This window comes from Coregonus clupeaformis, chromosome 10, assembly GCF_020615455.1.
Source record: "Coregonus clupeaformis isolate EN_2021a chromosome 10, ASM2061545v1, whole genome shotgun sequence".
NCBI lineage: Eukaryota > Metazoa > Chordata > Actinopteri > Salmoniformes > Salmonidae > Coregonus > Coregonus clupeaformis.
Genome location: NC_059201.1, coordinates 40,027,449 through 40,048,364, shown reverse-complemented (window position 1 = coordinate 40,048,364; position 20,916 = coordinate 40,027,449). Strand labels below are relative to the sequence as shown.

Genomic DNA, 20,916 nt, shown 5'->3' with positions numbered 1-20,916 from the left:
AAGGTTTTGGACGCAGTAGGCGTAGACTATTTGGAAGTTGTGTCCAGATCGCAGAAATCAGACTAACCCAAAGTAGCGCCCACGTGGAAGGTAAATAATATTTTTTTCTGTATTTTTCTCAGACACCGATGGAGGTTGCCTAGAAACTATTTTCGGGCTAGGCCATTGGGAGGAAATGAATAACAAACAGTTAATGCATAATAAAATGCGTTGCCATAAATACAGCCAGGTCTCATACACTAAAGGTAACATAGTAAACGTTAAAGTAAACATTAATCTGGGACACCCAGATTAGTATGCTATATTATGTTTGGTATGGTTACATAAAACAGAAGGTTACTTAAGGTAAAAACGAAAGGAGGGTGGTTGATTGGGGTGGATGGATGGATGGATCAACGAATAGGTGGGCGTATAAAGTGAACGTCTAGCAACCCAAGGGTTGTATGTTTGAATCTCATCATGGACAACCATAGCATTTAGCAACTTTTCAGCTACTTATTACTTTTTAGCTATTTTGCAACTACTTAGCATGTTAACTAACCCTAAGCTTAACCCTTTTAGCTAACCCTTCCCCAAACCTTAACCCTTGAACCTAACTCCTAACCTTAACCCTAACCCCTTGCCTAGCTAACATTTGCCACAACAAATTGGAATTCGTAACATATTGTACATATAGCAAATTCGTAACATTTTGCTAGACCCCAAGAAGAGTAGCTGCTGTAATTCGTTACATATCATGTGAAATGGATGGTGGACATTCCCAAATTAATACATACCATATGGGACGTAACATATCATGCTAAATTGAGTGTTTTTTAACAAATTTGCATACAGAATAATACAACATTCTCTGAGACCAGGTTGCAGCGGGTGTGGCCTACCATTTCAATATATTTTAGCCCGTATCTACTCCTATTCTATTATGTATATTTGGTGTGGATAAGTAATATTACACTTGCATGAGTATGAAACAAACATGCAATATCAAAATCATATGTCAGGCCGTTTACTCAATAATATTCGAGTATTCTATAAGGTATGCTTGGGCAGTGGGGTTAATATGTTGTATTTCAGTGACTCTATAATAACCCATGTTAAATTTGAGTTTTCACTTTTCCACGTCATAAATTGATTGACCCTGACATTTTAGAATGCATTTTCCAGTCCTGTAGGTGTTGAGCAATAGGTATATTCAATTATAGGCGTCTGAATTCAAGGATTCGCTAAAACTGCGAATTATTTGCTCATAATGGTCTACTGGGAATGTATTGCAGTAGACTACGTGGATTAGGCTACTTGCTGACTCGGGGTTTTCATGTTGGGACTCGCCTCGGCCATTGTGCGAGCATGAGTGAGAAAATCCTGACCCGCCTTTCATTGAAGTGGAAGTTTGCCAAGACGCCATGTGTGCGCCTCGCACCATGAAGTAATAGTGGTTCTAGGCCTACTTGGAATCTGGTTTGACGTTTGCTCTTATGTTTCTGTAGTTCAAGCCAGAAAGCTATTTTCCCCGGATGCCATTTTCAGAGAATGATCGAACACAGAAATACCTACGACTGTCTCTAACCAAGCCAAATACAGACACAGATTTGGTGAGCCTTCTTTAGAGGCTTTTTGTGGCCAATTTGCATGTCCACGCGGCCAATCAGTGGCCATTCAGGATATTTTCTTGGAAAATGATTATTCTAGGAATTTACCATCTGGCGTCCCAAATTTTTATTTATTTATTTAAATTGTTGGACATAAAAGACTGTAAATACACCAGCAAAATAGCTCCAATTGTTTAAAAAAAAATTAATTTAGTATTCCCACGCATAATAGAGACATATATGTGATCATATACAAATTTAAGCAAGGTTTGGAATTATTATGTTTTAGTCAAATATTATATTTGTTTGGGCTTCTTGCGGTCAATTTGCAGTCTACAAAGTATTTGTAATTATGTTCCGGCTCCCTGACCATCCACTCAAGAAAAAATAGTCCTGCAGCTGAATCTACACTACATTACATTTTAAATTTTAGTCATTTAGCAGACGCTCTTATCCAGAGCGACTTACAGTTAGTGAGTGCATACATTTTCATACTGGCCCCCCGTGGGAAACGAAGTCACAACCCTGGTGTTGCAAGCGCCATGCTCTACCAGCTGAGCTACAGGGGACTAAAGTGGAGTCCAAAAGTATGTGGACACATGCTCGTCGAACATCTCATTCCAAAATCATGGGTATTAATATGGAGTTGGTCCCCCCTTTGCTGCTATAACAGCCTCCACTCTTCTGGGAAGGCTTTCCACTAGATGTTGGAACATTGCTGTGGGGACTTGCTTCCATTCAGCCACAAGAGCATTAGTGAGGTCGGGCACTGATGTTGGGCAATTAGGCCTGGCTCGCAGTCGGCGTTCCAATTCATCCCAAAGGTGTTTGATGGGGTTGAGGTCAGGGCTCTGTGCAGGCCAGTCAAGTTCTTCCACACTGATCTTGACAAACCATTTCTGTATGGACCTCGCTTTGTGCACAGGGTCATTGTCATGGTGAAACAGGAAAGGGCCTTCCCAAAACTGTTACCACAAAGTTGGAAGCACAGAATCGTCTAGAATGTCATTGTATGCTGTAGCGTTAATATTTCCCTTCACTGGAACTAAGGGGCCTAGCCCGAACCATGAAAAACAGCCCCAGACCATTATTCCTTATCCACCAAACTTTACAGTTGCCACTATGAATTGGGGCAGGTAGCGTTCTCCTGGCATCCGCCAAACCATCCATCGGACTGCCAGATTGTGAAGCGTGATTCATCACTCCAGAGAACGCGTTTCCACTGCTCCAGAGTCCAATGGCGGGGAGCTTTGCACCACTCCAGCCGACGCTTGGCATTGCACATTGTGATATTAGGCTTGTGTGTGGCTGCTCAGCCATGGAAACCCATTTCATGAAGCTCCAGACAAACAGTTATTGTGCTGACGTTGCTTCCAGAGGCAGATTGGAACTCGGTAGTTTGGAACTCGGGAGTGTTGCAACCGAGGACAGACGATTTTTACACGCTTAAGCACTCACGGTCCCGTTCTGTGAGCTTGTGTGGCCTACCACTTTGCAGCTGAGCTGTTGTTGCTCCTAATATTACAATGTTTATTTGTAAAGTGCGTGTGTTTGTGCGTCTTTTTTTATTTATTTTAATTTTATTTATTAGGATCCCCATTAGCCGACGCCAATGGCGACAGCTAGACTTACTGGGGTCTGACACATAACAAAAAAGACATTACAGACAAAATACTTTATAATTTACATACATTTAAAAACAGTAATGTGTGTGTGTGTGTGTGTGTGTGTGTGTGCATCTATCAGTTACACATACATGTCAGTACATACACACAACAAGTAGGTCACATGGGGGAGAGGCGTTGTGCGGTGTTGCTTTATTTGTTTTTTTAAAACCAGGTTTTGCACTATGTAAAATGGAAAGGAGTTCCATGCACTCATGGCTCTGTATAATACTGTACGTTTCCTTGAATTTGTTCTAGACCTTGGGACTGTGAAAAGACCCCTGGTGGCATGTCTGGTGGGGTAAGTGTGTGTCAGTGCTGTGTGTAAGTTGACTATGAAACAATTTGGAATGTCCAACACATGAAAAATGGCTGGAGAATGGCGCCGGAGGGGATGGCTGCCTTTTTATGGACTCTTAACCAACCGTGCTATTATTATAATTTTTCTCATTGTTTGTAACTTATTTTGTACATAATGTTGCTGCTACCATCTCTTATGACCGAAAAGAGCTTCTGGACATCAGAACAGTGATTACTCACCTTGAACTGGACAAATAATTTTTCTTTAATGAGTCGGACCAGAGGGATTTGCTCCAGACACCCGACAGGGCCCTCATCCCCGTCATTCGCAGTAGAAAGAAAAGGAGATATCGCGGAAGGAGATCGGGGTGCCTGGTAAGGAGCCGGCGACGAGTGGCTAATCTGCCTTTGCCATTGATACTATTGGCCAACGTACAATCACTTGATAATAAAGTGGACGAACTACAAGCACGTATATCCTACAAACGGGACATTAAAAACTGTAATATCTTATGTTTCACAGAGTCGTGGCTGAATGACGACATGAATAACATAGAGCTGGCGGGTTATACACTGTATCGGCAGGATAGAACAGCACCCTCTGGTAAGACAAGGGGTGGCGGTCTATGTATATTTGTAAACAACAGCTGGTGCACGATATGTAAGGAAGTCTCAAGGTTTTGCTCGCCTGAGGTAGAGTATCTCATGATAAGCTGTAGACCACACTATCTACCAAGAGAGTTTTCATCAATATTCTTCGTAGCTGACAATTTACCACCACAAACCGATGCTGGCATTAAGACCGCACTCAATGAACTGTATATGGCCATAAGCAAACAGGAAAACGCTCATCCAGAGGCGGCACTCCTAGTGGCCGGGGACTTTAATGCAGGGAAACTTAAATCAGTTTTACCTCATTTCTACCAGCATGTTAAATGTGCAACCAGAGGGGGAAAATAACTCTAGACCACCTTTACTCCACACACAGAGACGTGTACAAATCTGACCATAATTCTATCCTCCTGATTCCTGCTTACAAGCAAAAACTAAAGCAGGAAGCACCAGTGACTCGGTCAATAAAAAAGTGGTCAGATGAAGCAGATGCTAAGCTACTGGACTGTTTTGCTAGCACAGACTGGAATATATTCCGGGATTCTTCCGATGGCATTGAGGAGTACACCACATCAGTCACTGGCTTCATCAATAAGTACATCGATGACGTCATCCCCACAGTGACTGTACGTATATACCCCAACCAGAAGCCATGGATTACAGGCAACATCCGCACTGAGCTAAAGGGTAGAGCTGCTGCTTTCAAGGAGTGGGACTCGACCCGGAAGCTTATAAGAAATCCTGCTATGCCCCCCGACAAGCCATCAAACAGGCAAAGCATCAATACAGGACTAAGAACGAATCGTACTACACCGGCTCCAACGCTCGTCGGATGTGGCAAGGCTTGCAAACTATTACAGACTACAAAGGGAAGCACAACCGCGAGCTGCCCAGTGACACGAGCCTACCAGACGAGCTAAATTACTTCTATGCTCGCTTCGAGGCAAGTAACACTGAAACATGCATGAGAGCATCAGCTGTTCTGGACGACTGTGTGATCACGCTCTCTGTGGCCGATGTGACTAAGACCTTTAAACAGGTCAACATTCACAAGGCCGCAGGGCCATGTGGATTACCAGGACGTGCACTCCGAGCATGCGCTGACCAACTGGCAAGTGTCTTTACTGACATTTTCAACCTCTCCCTGTCTGAGTCTGTAATACCAACATGTTTCAAGCAGAACACCATAGTCCCTGTTCCCAAGAACACTAAGGTAACCTGCCTAAATGACTACTGACACGTAGCACTCACGTCTGTAGCCATGAAGTGCTTTGAAAGGCTGTCATGGCTCACATCAACACCATTACCCCAGAAACCCTAGACCCACTCCAATTTGCATAACGCCCCAACAGATCCACAGATTATGCAATCTCTATTGCGCTCCACACTGCCCTTTCACACCTGGACAAAAGGAACACCTATGTGAGAATGCTGTTCATTGACTACAGCTCAGTGTGCCCTCAAAGCTCATCACTAAATCAAATCAAATCAAATCAAATTTTATTGGTCACATGCGCCGAATACAACAGGTGCAGACATTACAACTGCAACTGGATCCTGGACTTCCTGACGGGCTGCCCCCAGGTGGTAAGGGTAGGTAACAACACATCCGCCACGCTGATCCTCAACACGGGGGCCCCTCAGGGGTGTGTGCTCAGTCCCCTCCTGTACTCCCTGTTCACTCATGATTGCATGGCCAGGCACGACTCCAACACCATCATTAAGTTTGCCGATGACACAACAGTGGTAGGCCTGATCACCGACAATGACGAGACAGCCTATAGGGAGGAGGTCAGAGACCTGGACAACAACCTCTCCCTCAACGTGATCAAGACAAAGGAGATGATTGTGGACTACAGGAAAAAGAAGAGGCCCGAGCACGCACCCATTCTCATATACGGGCTGTAGGGGAGCAGGTTGAGAGCTTCAAGTTCCTTGGTGTCCACATCACCAACAAACTAACATGGTCCAAGCACACCAAGGCAGTTGTGAAGAGGGCACGACAAAACCTATTCCCCCTAAGGAGACTGAAAAGATCCTCAAAAGGTTCTACAGCTGCACCATCGAGAGCATCCTGACTGGTTGCATCACTGCCTGGTATGGCAACTGCTCTTCCTCGGACCGCAAGACACTACAGAGGGTAGTGCGTACGGCCCAGTACATCACTGGGGCCAAGCTTCCTGCCATCCAGGACCTCTATATATGTCATAGGAAGGCCCTGAAAAGACTCCAGCCACCCTAGTCATAGACTGTTCTCTCTGCTACCACATGGCAAGTGGTAGCGGAGCGCCAAGTCTAGGTCCAAGAGGCTTCTAAACAGCTTCTACCCCCAAGCCATAAGACTCCTGAACATCGAATCAAATGGCAATCCAGACTATTTGCTCTGTTCTGGGCCAGTTGCAGTTTAACTAGGTCTTTCTTTGCAGCACTTGACTATATGACTGGACAATAATCAAGATAAGATAAAACTAGAGCCTGCAGGACTTGCTTTGTTGAGTGTGGTGTCAAAAAAGCAGAGCATCTCTTTATTACGGACAGACGTCTCCCCATCTTTACAACTATTTAATCTATGTTTTGACCATGACAGTTTACAATCTAAGGTAACACCAAGTAATTTAGTCTCCTCAACTTGTTCAATGCCACACCATTCATTACCAGATTCATCTGAGGTCTAGAACTTAGGGAATGATTTGTACCAAATACAATGTTCTTAGTTTTAGATATGTTCAGGACCAGTTTATTACTGGCCACCCATTCCAAAACAGACTGCAACTCTTTGTTAAGGGTTTTAGTGACTTCATTAGCTGTAGTTGCTGATGCATATATGGTTGAATCATCAGCATACATGGACACACATGTTTTGTTTAATGCCAGTGGCAGGTCAGTCTGCCTTGTGCTATGAGATGTTGTTTTATCTGGGGTTTGTTGATTTGATTTTACTGCTCTCTTGAGTTAATTGAAGAGAGTTCCATGTAGTCATGGCTCTATGTAATACTGTGCGTTTCCCAGAGTCTGTTCTGGACTTGGCGACTGTAAAGACACCCCTGGTGGCATGTCTTTTAGGGTAGGTATGGGTGTCTGAGCTGTCTGTTAGCTGTTGGAACAGACAGTTTGGTGCTTTCAACACATCAATACCTCTCACAAAGACAAGTATTGATGCAGTTAATCTCTCCTCTACTTTGAGCCAGGAGCGATTGACATGCATGTTATTGATATTAGCCCTCTGAGTGCATTTAAGGACGAGTCGTGCTGCTCTGTTTTGGCCCAACTTTAATTTGCCTATGTCCTTCTTTGCGACACTTGACCATATAACTGGGCAGTTGTCCAGGTGTGATTAAAACTAGGGTCTGTAGGACTTGTTTTGTTGATTGTGACGTGAAGAAAGCAGAGCAGCGCTTTATCACGGACAGACCTCTCCCCATCTTAGCTACTGTTGCTTCAATATGTTTTGCCAATGTCAGTTTACAATCTAGGGCAGTGATGGGCAACTGGCGGCCCGAGACCCCCCTTTTGTAGGCCCGCGGACCAATAAAAAATATATATGTTTTGCTCGCAAGGTGGTGTGGGGGGGGATGTGGGTACGCAGACCCATGAGCCACTGCTGCCCCTCATGATGAGTTCCGTTTTTTGTGGCCCCCACCCCCAGCAGAGTTGCCCATCCCTAATCTAGCGTTACACCAAGCAGTTTGGTGTCCTCAACTTGCTCAATTACCACATTATTCAGTAGAAGATTTAGATGAGTTTTAGGGTTTTGCAAATGATTTGGCCCAAATGCTTTTATTAATTTTTTATATTTAGGACCAGCTTATTAGTAGCCATCCATTATAAAACTGACTGCAGCTCTTTGTTAAGTGTTGCAGTGATTTCGCTTGCTGTGGTAGCCGACATGTATAATGTTGAATCATCAGCGTATATAGATGCACAGGCTTTACTCAAGGCAAGTGGTAGGTCATTAGTGAAAGGCTTCAATTAAAGAACACCCTCTGTGTTCTGTTAGATAGGTAACTCATAATCCATGATATGCAGACTATGATTGATAATGTCAAAAGCTGCACTGAATTCTAACAAAACAGATCCCACAATCTTCTTATTATCAATTTCTTTCAGCCAATCATCAGTCACTTTTGGGGGCCTTAAGCAAGATTTGGTTGCAATTCTACACATTTTGCCTTGCGTTATGCCATGTGCATAGGATATCTGAGTGAGAGGGACTAACAAAATCAATGGGGGCCCCCTGGAGGTCAGGGACCCTGATTACTCAGCCATGATTGCTCCAAATGTTTAGATAGCTGGTTTGACTAACTTACCTATCAATCTATAAAATGTTAGCTGACATGGGCTAATTGAGTGACTGTCAGTGACTGACATAACAAGAGGAAAACTGCTGATGCACTACCATATTTCGAAATTGCACCTTGTGTAGTCTACTATTCTAACTCCCATTATATTCTAAAGCCCCAGTATAAGACAGTTGCCCTCATATTTGAGAGACACTGGCGATTTCATAAAATAACTCAAAATGTGTGATGTCTACTTGGATATCTCTCTCATCACCCTAGATGTTTTTTCTTTATATACTAATGTACAACATGAAGAAAGACTGGCGGCATTGAAGTTATTTTTGGAACAGAGAGGGGACACAACACATTCTACAGGTTTTTTGTTGGATCTGGCAACTATCCTCATGTACAAACATATATATATTTTTAAGACTGTTACTATTTACAAAAACAGGGCTCCATTTTCTCTCCTATGCATATCTATTTATGGGTTATCTGGAAGACAAGTTTATTTAGCACAATAACCCTTTCTCCCAACATATACTTACTGTGCATTTGGAAAGTATTCACACCCCTTCATTCTTTCCACATTTTGTTATGTTACAGCCTTATTATAAAAGGGATTGAATAAAAAAATGTCCTCATCAATCTACACACAATACCCCATAATGACAAAGCGAAAACAGGTTTTTAGAAATGTTTGCAATTTTAATAAAAAATAAAAAACAGAAATACCTTATTTACATAAGTATTCAGACCCTTTGCTATGAGACTCGAAATTGAGCTCAGTTGCATCCTGTTTCCATTGATCATCCTTGAGATGATTTACAACCTGTGGTAAATTCAATTGATTGGACATGATTTGGAAAGGAACACACCTCTCTATATAAGGTCCCACAGTTGACAGTGCATGTCAGAGCAAAAACCAAGCCATGAGTTGGAAGGAATTGTCCGTAGAGCTCCGAGACAGGATTGTGTCGAGGCACAGATCTGGGGAAGGTTACCAAAACATTTCTGCAGCCTTGAAGGTCCCCAAGAACACAGTGGCCTTCATCATTCTTAAATGGAAGAAGTTTGGAACCACCAAGACACTTCCTAGAACTGGCAACCCGGCCAAACTGAGCAATTGGGAGAGAAGGGCCTTGGTCAGGGACGTGACCAAGAATCCGATGGTCACTCTGACAGAGCTCCAGAGTTCCTCTGTGGAGATGGGAGAACCTTCCAGAAGGACAACCATCTCTGCAGCACTCCACCAATCAGGCCTTTATGGTAGAGTGGCCAGACGGAAGCCACTCCTCAGTAAAAGGCACAAGACAGCCCGCTTGGAGTTTGCCAAAAGGCCCCTAAAGGACTCTCAGACCATGAGAAACAAGATTCTCTGGTCTGATGAAAACAAGATTGAACTCTTTGGCCTGAATGCCAAGCTTCACGTCTGGAGGAAACCAGGCACCGCTCATCACCTGGCCAATACCATCCCTAACGGTGAAGCATAGTGGTGGCAGCATCATGCTGTGGGTATGTTTTTCAGCGGCAGGGACTGGGAGACTAGTCAGGGGCAGGGACTGGGAGACTAGTCAGGATTGAGGGAAAGATGAACAGAGCAAAGTACAGAGAGATCCTTGATAATAACCTGCTCCAGAGCGCTCAGGACCTCAGACTGGGGCGAATGTTCACCTTCCAACAGGACAACGACCCTAAATCTGGTCTCTGAATGTCCTTGAGTGGCCCAGCCAGAACCCGGACTTGAACCCGATTGAACATCTCTGGAGAGACCTGAAAATAGCTGTGCAGTGACGCTCCCCATCCAACCTGACAGAGCTTGAGAGGATCTGCAGAGAAGAATGGGAGAAACTCCCCAAATACAGGTGTACCAAGCTTGTAGTGTCATACCCAATAAGACTCGAGGCTGTAATCCCTGCCAAAGGTGCTTCAACAAAGTACTGAGTAAAGGGTCTGAATACTGATGTAAATGTGATATTTCCGGGGGGTTTTGCCCCCCAAAAATAACAACCTCTTTTTGCTTTTGTCATTATGGGATATTGTGTGTAGATTGATGAAGGAATAAAACGATTTAATCGATTTTAGAATAAGGCTGTAACCTTTCCAAATGCACTGTATGTGGAAAATATATATTGATGTGTTTCTAGTTTGGAAGGGTCCCCTCAATGTGTTTGATGACTTTATCGCTTACCTCAAGTTCACAGCCGAGATTAGCCAGAGCGAGATATCTTTCCTTGATACCCTTGTGTGCCTTGACTCAGGTTGCTTGTCTACTACTTTGTATACCAAGCCTACAGATAAGAACAGTATCCTACATGCCTGTAGTGTGCATCCCACATTTCTGAAAAAGGGATTACCAAACACACAATTTCTGAGACTGAAACGCTTTGTTTTGTTTTGTGAGGTATTACTGCACTGCTGGAGCTAGGAACGTAAGCATTTCGCTACACCCGCAATAACATCTGCTAAATATGTGTACCCGACCAGTACAATTTGATTTGATTTGTACTAGTAAAACAGACTTTGAAAATTAGGCTGTGAAAATGTATAGACAGTTTGAGACCCGTTCATACCCTAAAGAATGTCTTGATGATGTCCTCAGTAGGGTACGTAACGATATGACCTCAACCAGAAGGGATAAAAGTGAGAAGAAAAAACAACATGAATGTGTCTGTACCACTACATATTGTCCTTTGAGTGATGACATCAAGGGAGCCATTAAGAAACATTGGAATGCCCTCATGGCTGTTCCTGTTTGCTAAAAGGTTTTCTCTGACCCTCCTCTTTTCTCACACTACAGGGCCAGAAATGTCAGGGACTTCATTGTTCGGGCTGACACTTATGTCCCCCTGAAAATCAATGATGGACGACTGGACGAGGTGACCGGTTTCTACCCCTGCCGTAGTTGTGCGGCATATAGGGACTACTGTAAAAAAGTGAGTGAATTCAGTAGCTCTGCCACTGGTAAACAATACACTATCAAACAGTTCCTCACATGCAGCTCTTCTAACATCATATACTGTACCTTATCTCTTGTCCATGCAATACGTGGGTGGGTAAAACCAGTAGACAGATAAGAACACACATTATACACTGCTCAAAAAAATTAAGGGAACAGTAAAATAACACATCCTAGATCTGAATGAATGAAATAATCTTATTAAATACTTTTTTCTTTACATAGTTGAATGTGCTGACAACAAAATCACACAAAAATGGAAATCAAATGTATCAACCCATGGAGGTCTGGATTTGGAGTCACCCTCAAAATTAAAGTGGAAAACCACACTACGGGCTGATCCAACGTTGATGTAATGGCCTTAAAACAAGTCAAAATGAGGCTCAGTAGTGTGTTTGGCCTCCACGTGCCTGTATGACCTCCCTACAACGCCTGGGCATGCTCCTGATGAGGTGGCGGATGGTCTCCTGAGGGATCTCCTCCCAGACCTGGACTAAAGCATCCGCCAACTCCTGGACAGTCTGTGGTGCAACGTGGCGTTGGTGGATGGAGCGAGACATGATGTCCCAGATGTGCTCAATTGGATTCAGGTCTGAAGAACGGGCGGTCCATAGCATCAATGCCTTCCTCTTGCAGGAACTGATGACACACTCCAGCCACATGAGGTCTAGCATTGTCTTGCATTAGGAGGAACCCAGGGCCAACCACACCAGCATATGGTCTCACAAGGGGTCTGAGGATCTCATCTCGGTACCTAATGGCAGTCAGGCTACCTCTGGCGAGCACATGGAGGGCTGTGCGGCCCCCCAAAGAAATGCCACCCCACACCATGACTGACCCACCGCCAAACCGGTCATGCTGGAGGATGTTGCAGGCAGCAGAACGTTCTCCACGGTGTCTCCAGACTCTGTCACGTCTGTCACGTGCTCAGTGTGAACCTGCTTTCATCTGTGAAGAGCACAGGGCGCCAGTGGCGAATTTGCCAATCTTGGTGTTCTCTGGCAAATGCCAAACGTCCTGCACGGTGTTGGGCTGTAAGCACAACCCCCACCTGTGGACGTCGGGCCCTTATACCACCCTCATGGAGTCTGTTTCTGACCGTTTGAGCAGACACATGCACATTTGTGGCCTGCTGGAGGTCATTTTGCAGGGCTCTGGCAGTGCTCCTCCTGCTCCTCCTTGCACAAAGGCGGAGGTAGCAGTCCTGCTGTTGGATTTTTGCCCTCCTACGGCCTCCTCCACGTCTCCTGATGTACTGGCCTGTCTCCTGGTAGCGCCTCCATGCTCTGGACACTACGCTGACAGACACAGCAAACCTTCTTGCCACAGCTCGCATTGATGTGCCATCCTGGATGAGCTGCACTACCTGAGCCACTTGTGTGGGTTGTAGACTCCGTCTCATGCTACCACTAGAGTGAAAGCACCGCCAGCATTCAAAAGTGACCAAAACATCAGCCAGGAAGCATAGGAACTGAGAAGTGGTCTGTGGTCACCACCTGCAAAACCAGTCCTTTATTGGGGGTGTCTTGCTAATTGCCTATAATTTCCACCTGTTGTCTATTCCATTTGCACAACAGCATGTGAAATGTATTGTCAATCAGTGTTGCTTCCTAAGTGGACAGTTTGATTTCACAGAAGTGTGATTGACTTGGAGTTACATTGTGTTGTTTAAGTGTTCCCTTTATTTTTTTGAGCAGTGTAGAACACAATAGTGCTGTAAGGAGAAATGACCCTAAATCCCCAATTGCATGTCATTTCTCAGAGGCTGGTCACCCTATCTCCTACATGTCCTTCTCTGCTATACAGCAGATAAAACATTCACATAGGGGTGGTAATCTTGAACTTAGTCTTCTCCAGACAGAACATCCACCTGTATTCGATCTTAAAACTCTCCACCTATCAGGCATGAATGAAGAATTGTATTGAAGTATTTTACTGGTATATCTATTGCCTCATACTGGTGCTCGATACCCCCATCTAGTGGTTTCTTCCAAGCTCTCTAGCTCCCTACTCTATATTCTGGTCTTCTAACACCCATAACAATCCTGTGTTATTTATTCTGAGAAAATGTTCACATGGTATATGGGTCTTTCTATAAATAAAGGGGCCAATATGTGATATCAGTGTCAACATTTCAAAATGGTTTGATATACATTTAAATATTATTTTCTTGCAGCTTTCCATGTGTAGTTACAGGAATAAAAGTCTAGATATGCACAATGAGACAATAACTCCTCCTAGCAACAACAAAACATCTACATGTCATTCAAATTGCCACATGAAACATGGACACCGCATGTTTACTTGTCATGCCTAGTAGCCAAGTCTATTTGTGCTTTAGTCAATTTCCCTATCATTTAGCAATGCTAAACATTCCTGAAGAATGAAAAATAAACAGCATTTCTATACATTTGTTTAAATAGTTTATATAATATAATACAATGGGTTCTGTCAAGAAAATCATTGACAATAATAATAATCAATAATACATTCATATAATCAGTAAACTCTTCAAGCATTGTGTATGTGTGTGCTTGTGTGTGTGTGTGTGTGTGTGTTACACTGTATAACCTATTTTCACTTACAGCATGTTCTCTGGCTTTATGACATTATTAGATCACTTTATCACCACTACCATCAATACTCCTCCAGCACCCAGTGTGTGTGTGTGTGTGTGTGTGTGTGTGTGTGTGTGTGTGTGAGTGAGACGCTGTCATTCATCTGGTCACTGTCATCTGGTCTCTGGGACATCTGGTCTCTGGGACATCTGGTCTCTGGCACATCTGGTCTCTGGCATCTCTTTCAAAATTTCTGGTATGGAAACAAAGAATTACATGAGGTTATTGAAATAAGTCATTTAATATCAAACATGATTTACATAATGTAAGCAATGTGTTACTTACCACGCAGACTATGACGTTTCACCTCTCTCCATTGCTCAACATCCAATCCATTCTCACAGACTCCAAACCCATGGAAACAGTGGCAGCTGAGGTTTCTGGTTGCCTCTAACCCGTCCTTGACTGTTTTGATGCAATGCAACTTCATGGTGGCAGGCACTTGCTTCAGACTACGGTGACTTCCCCTCACTGGGAATGAAGAACATGGTATGGAGGTAATGGGTACAGGTATCTGGAGATGCTTACTTTGTCAGATTGTCTCTGCTGTAGTTGTAGAGCTCCTTTGCGTTTCTGATCAGGGCTCGGCCAACCTTCACTGCTGTGGTTGCATGGCTCTTGATTACTGCACTTTCCCCATCACTGGCACCTTGACCATGTCTGGAGCCAGAATTGTTGTGTTGTATGGGGAAACCAAAATCAGACACAGCTTAGCTAACATCAGATATAGGTCCTTTTGATTTGTATTGTGCCCCACAGCCGTCAGAGTATCTGTAGACCTTGTTGGGCTTCAGATTTCTTTGGTTTTTTAGGTGATCAATTATCTGCAGTTTGAAATGCATTGACTGCATTGTAGTCATGCTTGACGTCATCTGATATCATTATACAACTGTCTGTGATGGTCTTCTGGCATTTCCCACATTTGTAGTACATTACCAAGGGGTGCAGTGTAGCACTCTATTGGGTCCAGTAAGCCCCCTGGGCCTCTTGCTGGTACCTGCAAGTGTAGTTCTCGGCAATGTCCAGGATGCCCAATGCTGTGTGTTCTGGGAGGTTGGCTGTCACTTTTGCAAGTTGCTTGTTCTGCCAGTCCTTGATAAACAAGTGTTCTGAAAAAGCCTGAGCCTCTTGTTTCAGTTCATCAATAAACCTCTTCATAGATCCACGCTTACAGACCAGTGATCATTTTTTATGGTGTACTCTTGTTTCCCATTTGTTACTTTTTGTCTGACAATCTCCCATCTTTTCCACTCTATGTCAGTGTCCTTTTTTTTTTTAGGAGGGGGCAATAAATGGATCTAATCTATGGACACCACAATCCTTGCACTGCAATGTCAAGAAAGCTGGCTGCCTTCCCATTCTTCTTACTCAACTTTTTCTTATCTGGCACATTGTGAGAGACTGCTTCATAGATATTTTTCTACTGCTGAGACTGTAGATTGAGGTAATCTATATGTCGACCTCATGGGCTTTTTTCTACTGACCCCAAATCTTTTTGCAAACTGTCTCTGTAGTTTGTATTTCTTAATCATATTCAGTGAACAAGCCAAAGCTTTCCTAGTTGCAGATTGTCTGGACTTTGATAGGCCTTTGGCTACTGCTTCAACAACTGCCACATCCTTCTTCTGATGTTAAATGGCTGCCTTCCTCGGTGAGGCCTTGTCAATGAGGTCCATGGTAGTAGTGACACTATGCTGCCTGTTTTGACATACAGGCTTTATCCCTTTAAAAGCTCTTCCATCCAGCAGATGGAACCCGTATATCTAGCCCTGCTGTCTGCAAGGCTCTTTTAAAATGTTCAAGTTGCTTTCTGCATTCTTCTAATTTATCCTCTAGTTCCTTGAGACAAATTTTCTCTGCCTCCAATTTCTCTTGTTGTGCTTTCATCTGCTTTGCCTGGTCATTCTGCTTTGCCTTTTCTTTGTTCTGACCATATTTTTCCCGTCATTTAGCTTTGTCTTTTTCATGCTCCTCTTTTGACCTAGCTGCTCTCTGTTCACATTTTCTTAAAACCAGCTTTGTATTCTTCTTGTTCTTTTTCTGCAATTCTGTTCTTGTAAGTGTTTTCTAAACACATTTTTGGTTGCTCTGGGCGTCCTCTCTTCACTTTGCTCTCACCTTCCGCATTCTCTGGGAAGCACTGGCATTATATATATTTTTCAGCTGCTGCAGCTTTTCTGCCTTCTCCCTCTCTTTGCTTGAAATGTTCCTATTTTTTAGGATACTGTCAGCAAGGGTCATCTCATGTCTATATGTTTTGTTGTCCTTTGTTTTTGTTTTTTTACTTTGAACCTGTAAAATTATTGTAAATACGACACACACACAATTCCATCAAATGCATTAAAAAGTGTATTTTAAAACTGTCTAAAAATGTTTTCTGGCAGGCTATGTAAATAATAATAATAATATCATATAGATTTGTATAAAGGACGACAAGTAGGCCTATGGGAAAACTGCAGATTTAGAAAATGTTTCCAGAAAGACTACAAAATTGGATGTTCTATATCCACAACAATGGTTAAACCACATCAGTAGACCACCTTTGAGTAAAAAAGAAATAAAACACAAATTGGTGTAGTTCCCCTTTAATTAAACTGTGCACCTTGCAAAAATTGACCTTTGTGTTTGGCTAGGGTGTTTCTGTAGGCTACTAGAAGTGATGGGAGAGTTTGCAAAATAAACGAACGCCCACCCGATTGATATAAGTCATGATATCATTCTGATAGGTATGCTTTCTTCGAAGTCAACATTTAATTGGGAAAGTTTTTAGGCAAAGCTTTTAGAAATGAATGATTTGTATGCACATGGCTCTACGTAACACAGACTCACTGTTCCATCACAAGTCAGCTAGTGTTCCATTGCCCATCACTTTCACTCATAAACTTTCACTCATGAACTTGACACTTTCTCTGCTCAATGTAACAAATCTGCCATAAGTCAAACAGACAACTAGGCTACAGCTGTCATTGTAATCTTACCTCAGGAATCCTCAGGAATAGACTAGGCTATTTATCTTGACCCCGTCACAACATACACAAAAATGTTCTGTCAATCCTCATGATCAACATTCATTCCTGCACTTTGGCTGTTGTTCAATCGCGTGCGGTATCACACAAGCTCTTTATCACTTGACTTCCTGAATCAGCTGATGTAGCTCGATAATGGCCCCTCCTAACTAAATAGATATAAATCAAATGCACATCAAACAGCTATTATGGATAATTATTGAAGAACCCCGTTAATGACAGTATGTTTTTGTTTGTTTTATTAATCATGTTAAAGTTACTGTTTCTGTTAGAAGCATTCGATTTTACAATCACAGACATTATTTTGGATATGTGTGCCCATGAAAACTGTTTTCACACTGTAACATGGGGAGATACAAAATGTTACGAGGTTACAGTGCACTTCCGATATCTGAGTGAGCTCAACTGTGAATGGTCCTGGCGCACCAAAAAAAAGTGTCAAGGGAAGCCAGTTTGGATTTGGCTTCACTCCAATCACATCTCATCAAAATCAAAACGTCATTGACAGATTTTTTTTTTTGGCATCTCGTTGTGTCGTTGTCTTCCGGTGGCTAGCTAGCTAAAATTGGCCCTTTCCTAAATTAGCCATGGATGGAGATAGGGATTTTGACTTGTGGTTTTACTTAATTCTCCGTACAAGCCAATGATTTTAATGGTGATTGTGTTCCAACCATAAATTCATACATTGTGCCCTTGGCCTGAGAGGATGGAAATTCAGAATGCAGCTAGATGTAGTAGGCTAATGTTAACTAGCTGGCTCATCGTTGCCCATGAAATGAAGTTAGGCTAGCGAGCAAGCATTTTAGTCAGGTAGTCTAGGACAACAAAAACGAAAAGCGTATACTGTATGACAGTCATAGACTGTTTTGTCAACTTGAAAGAGAGGAGGATGGCATTGGTGTTTCTCTAAAAGTAGGGTGAGTCAACAAGTTTTTTTTCTTGCACGAATGCACGGACGCACACACACACACACACACAGAAATCCAGAACCATGGACAGCCACATCATATTCAGTTATCTTTTAGTTGTCACTGTATTATACTAAGCATAGGTGATTTGATGATGTTGAAATGTTGAAGTGGTGCTGGAATAGTGGAGGTAGCTCCTGTTTTCTTTGCGGCTTGCGGTAACTCTCTGTGGTTCTAAGTCAATAGTTGTTTAGTAGTCCGAAAATGTCGGAAACATTAACTTGCTTGACCAGGCTGTAGGTCATGTAACTGTTTGTTACATGCAATATGCTTTCTGGACTTCACTGGACAGAGGTTGCTCTCCGGTTTTGTGATGAAACAAAGGTGTGGTTGAATTTATTCTGCCAGTGTGTCTTCTTATTGTCTTGGCCTTTAGTCCTATATATCAAGGTGGCAAGGCATATGAACTAACAGGTTATAGAGCAAACAACGCAATTATCACAACACAGGTTGTAATATGGCTTTTGTGCTGGCTTCCTCAGTGATTTTAACCACGCACCGCTACTGTCAAGTTTAATGTGTAATTCAATTGTTAAATGCTTAGTACAGTGAGGGAAAAAATTATTTGATCCCCTGCTGATTTTGTACGTTTGCCCACTGACAAAGAAATGATCAGTCTATAATTTTAATGGTAGGTTTATTTGAACAGTGAGAGACAGAATAACAACAAAAAAATCCAGAAAAACGCATGTCAAAAATGTTATAAATTGATTTGCATTTTAATGAGGGAAATAAGTATTTGACCCCCTCTCAATCAGAAAGATTTCTGGCTCCTAGGTGTCTTTTATACAGGTAACGAGCTGAGATTAGGAGCACACTCTTAAAGGGAGTGCTCCTAATCTCAGTTTGTTACCTGTATAAAAGACACTTGTCCACAGAAGCAATCAATCAATCAGATTCCAAACTCTCCACCATGGCCAAGACCAAAGAGCTCTCCAAGGATGTCAGGGACAAGATTGTAGACCTACACAAGGCTGGAAAGGGCTACAAGACCATCGCCAAGCAGCTTGGTGAGAAGGTGACAACAGTTGGTGCCATTATTCGCAAATGGAAGAAACACAAAAGACTGTCAATCTCCCTCGGCCTGGGGCTCCATGCAAGATCTCACCTTGTGGAGTTGCAATGATCATGAGAACGGTGAGGAATCAGCCCAGAACTACACGGGAGGATCTTGTCAATGATCTCAAGGCAGCTGGGACCATAGTCACCAAGAAAACAATTGGTAACACACTACGCCGTGAAGGACTGAAATCCTGCAGCGCCCGCAAGGTCCCCCTGCTCAAGAAAGCACATATACAGTGGGGAGAACAAGTATTTGATACACTGCCGATTTTGCAGGTTTTCCTACTTACAAAGCATGTAGAGGTCTGTAATTTTTATCATAGGTACACTTCAACTGTGAGAGACGGAATCTTTAACAAAAATCCAGAAAATCACATTGTATGATTTTTAAGTAATTAATTTGCATTTTATTGCATGACATAAGTATTCATGAATAAAAGCAGAACTTAATATTTGGTACAGAAACCTTTGTTTGCAATTACAGAGATCATACGTTTCCTGTAGGTCTTGACCAGGTTTGCACACACTGCAGCAGGGATTTTGGCCCACTCCTCCATACAGACCTTCTCCAGATCCTTCAGGTTTCGGGGCTGTCACTGGGCAATACGGACTTTCAGCTCCCTCCAAAGATTTTCTATTGGGTTCAGGTCTGGAGACTGGCTAGGCCACTCCAGGACCTTGAGATGCTTCTTACGGAGCCACGCCTTAGTTGCCCTGGCTGTGTGTTTCGGTTCGTTGTCATGCTGGAAGACCCAGCCACGACCCATCTTCAATGCTCTTACTGAGGGAAGGAGGTTGTTGGCCAAGATCTCACGATACATGGCCCCATCCATCCTCCCCTCAATACGGTGCAGTCGTCCTGTCCCCTTTGCAGAAAAGCATCCCCAAAGAATGATGTTTCCACCTCCATGCTTCACGGTTGGGATGGTGTTCTTGGGGTTGTACTCATCCTTCTTCTTTCTCCAAACACGGCGAGTGGAGTTTAGACCAAAAAGCTCAATTTTTGTCTCATCAGACCACATGACCTTCTCCCATTCCTCCTCTGGATCATTCAGATGGTCTTTGGCAAACTTCAGACGGGCCTGGACATGCGCTGGCTTGAGCAGGGGGACCTTGCGTGCGCTGCAGGATTTTAATCCATGACGGCGTAGTGTGTTACTAATGGTTTTCTTTGAGACTGTGGTCCCAGCTCTCTTCAGGTCATTGACCAGGTCCTGCCGTGTAGTTCTGGGCTGATCCCTCACCTTCCTCATGATCATTGATGCCCCACGAGGTGAGATCTTGCATGGAGCCCCAGACCGAGGGTGATTGACCGTCATCTTGAACTTCTTCCATTTTCTAATAATTGCACCAACAGTTGTTGCCTTCTCACCAAGCTGCTTGCCTATTGTCCTGTAGCCCATCCCAGCCTTATGCAGGTCTACAATTTTATCCCTGATGTCCTTACACAGCTCTCTGGTCTTGGCCATTGTGGAGAGGTTGGAGTCTGTTTTATTGAGTGTGTGGACAGGTGTCTTTTATACAGGTAATGAGTTCAAACAGGTGCAGATAATACAGGTAATGAGTGGAGAACAGGAGGGCTTCTTAAAGAAAAACTAACAGGTCTGTGAGAGCCGGAATTCTTACTGGTTGGTAGGTGATCAAATACTTATGTCATGCAATAAAATGCAAATTATTGACTTAAAAATCATACAATGTGATTTTCTGGATTTTTGTTTTAGATTCCGTCTCTCACAGTTGAAGTGTACCTATGATAAAAATTACAGACCTCTACATGCTTTGTAAGTAGGAAAACCTGCAAAATCGGCAGTGAATCAAATACTTGTTCTCCCCACTGT

The 20,916-nt window shown here is 43.1% G+C and overlaps 1 long non-coding RNA gene across 1 annotated transcript; it reads left to right on the top strand.

Moving 5' to 3' along the window:
- Window positions 1–51: 51 nt before the first annotated feature.
- On the top strand, window positions 52–16,350 carry LOC121575163. Its single transcript, XR_006002296.2, has 3 exons — window positions 52–90; window positions 11,246–11,381; window positions 14,021–16,350. It is a non-coding gene; the product is annotated as an uncharacterized LOC121575163 (long non-coding RNA).
- The last annotated feature ends 4,566 nt before the right edge of the window (window positions 16,351–20,916 follow it).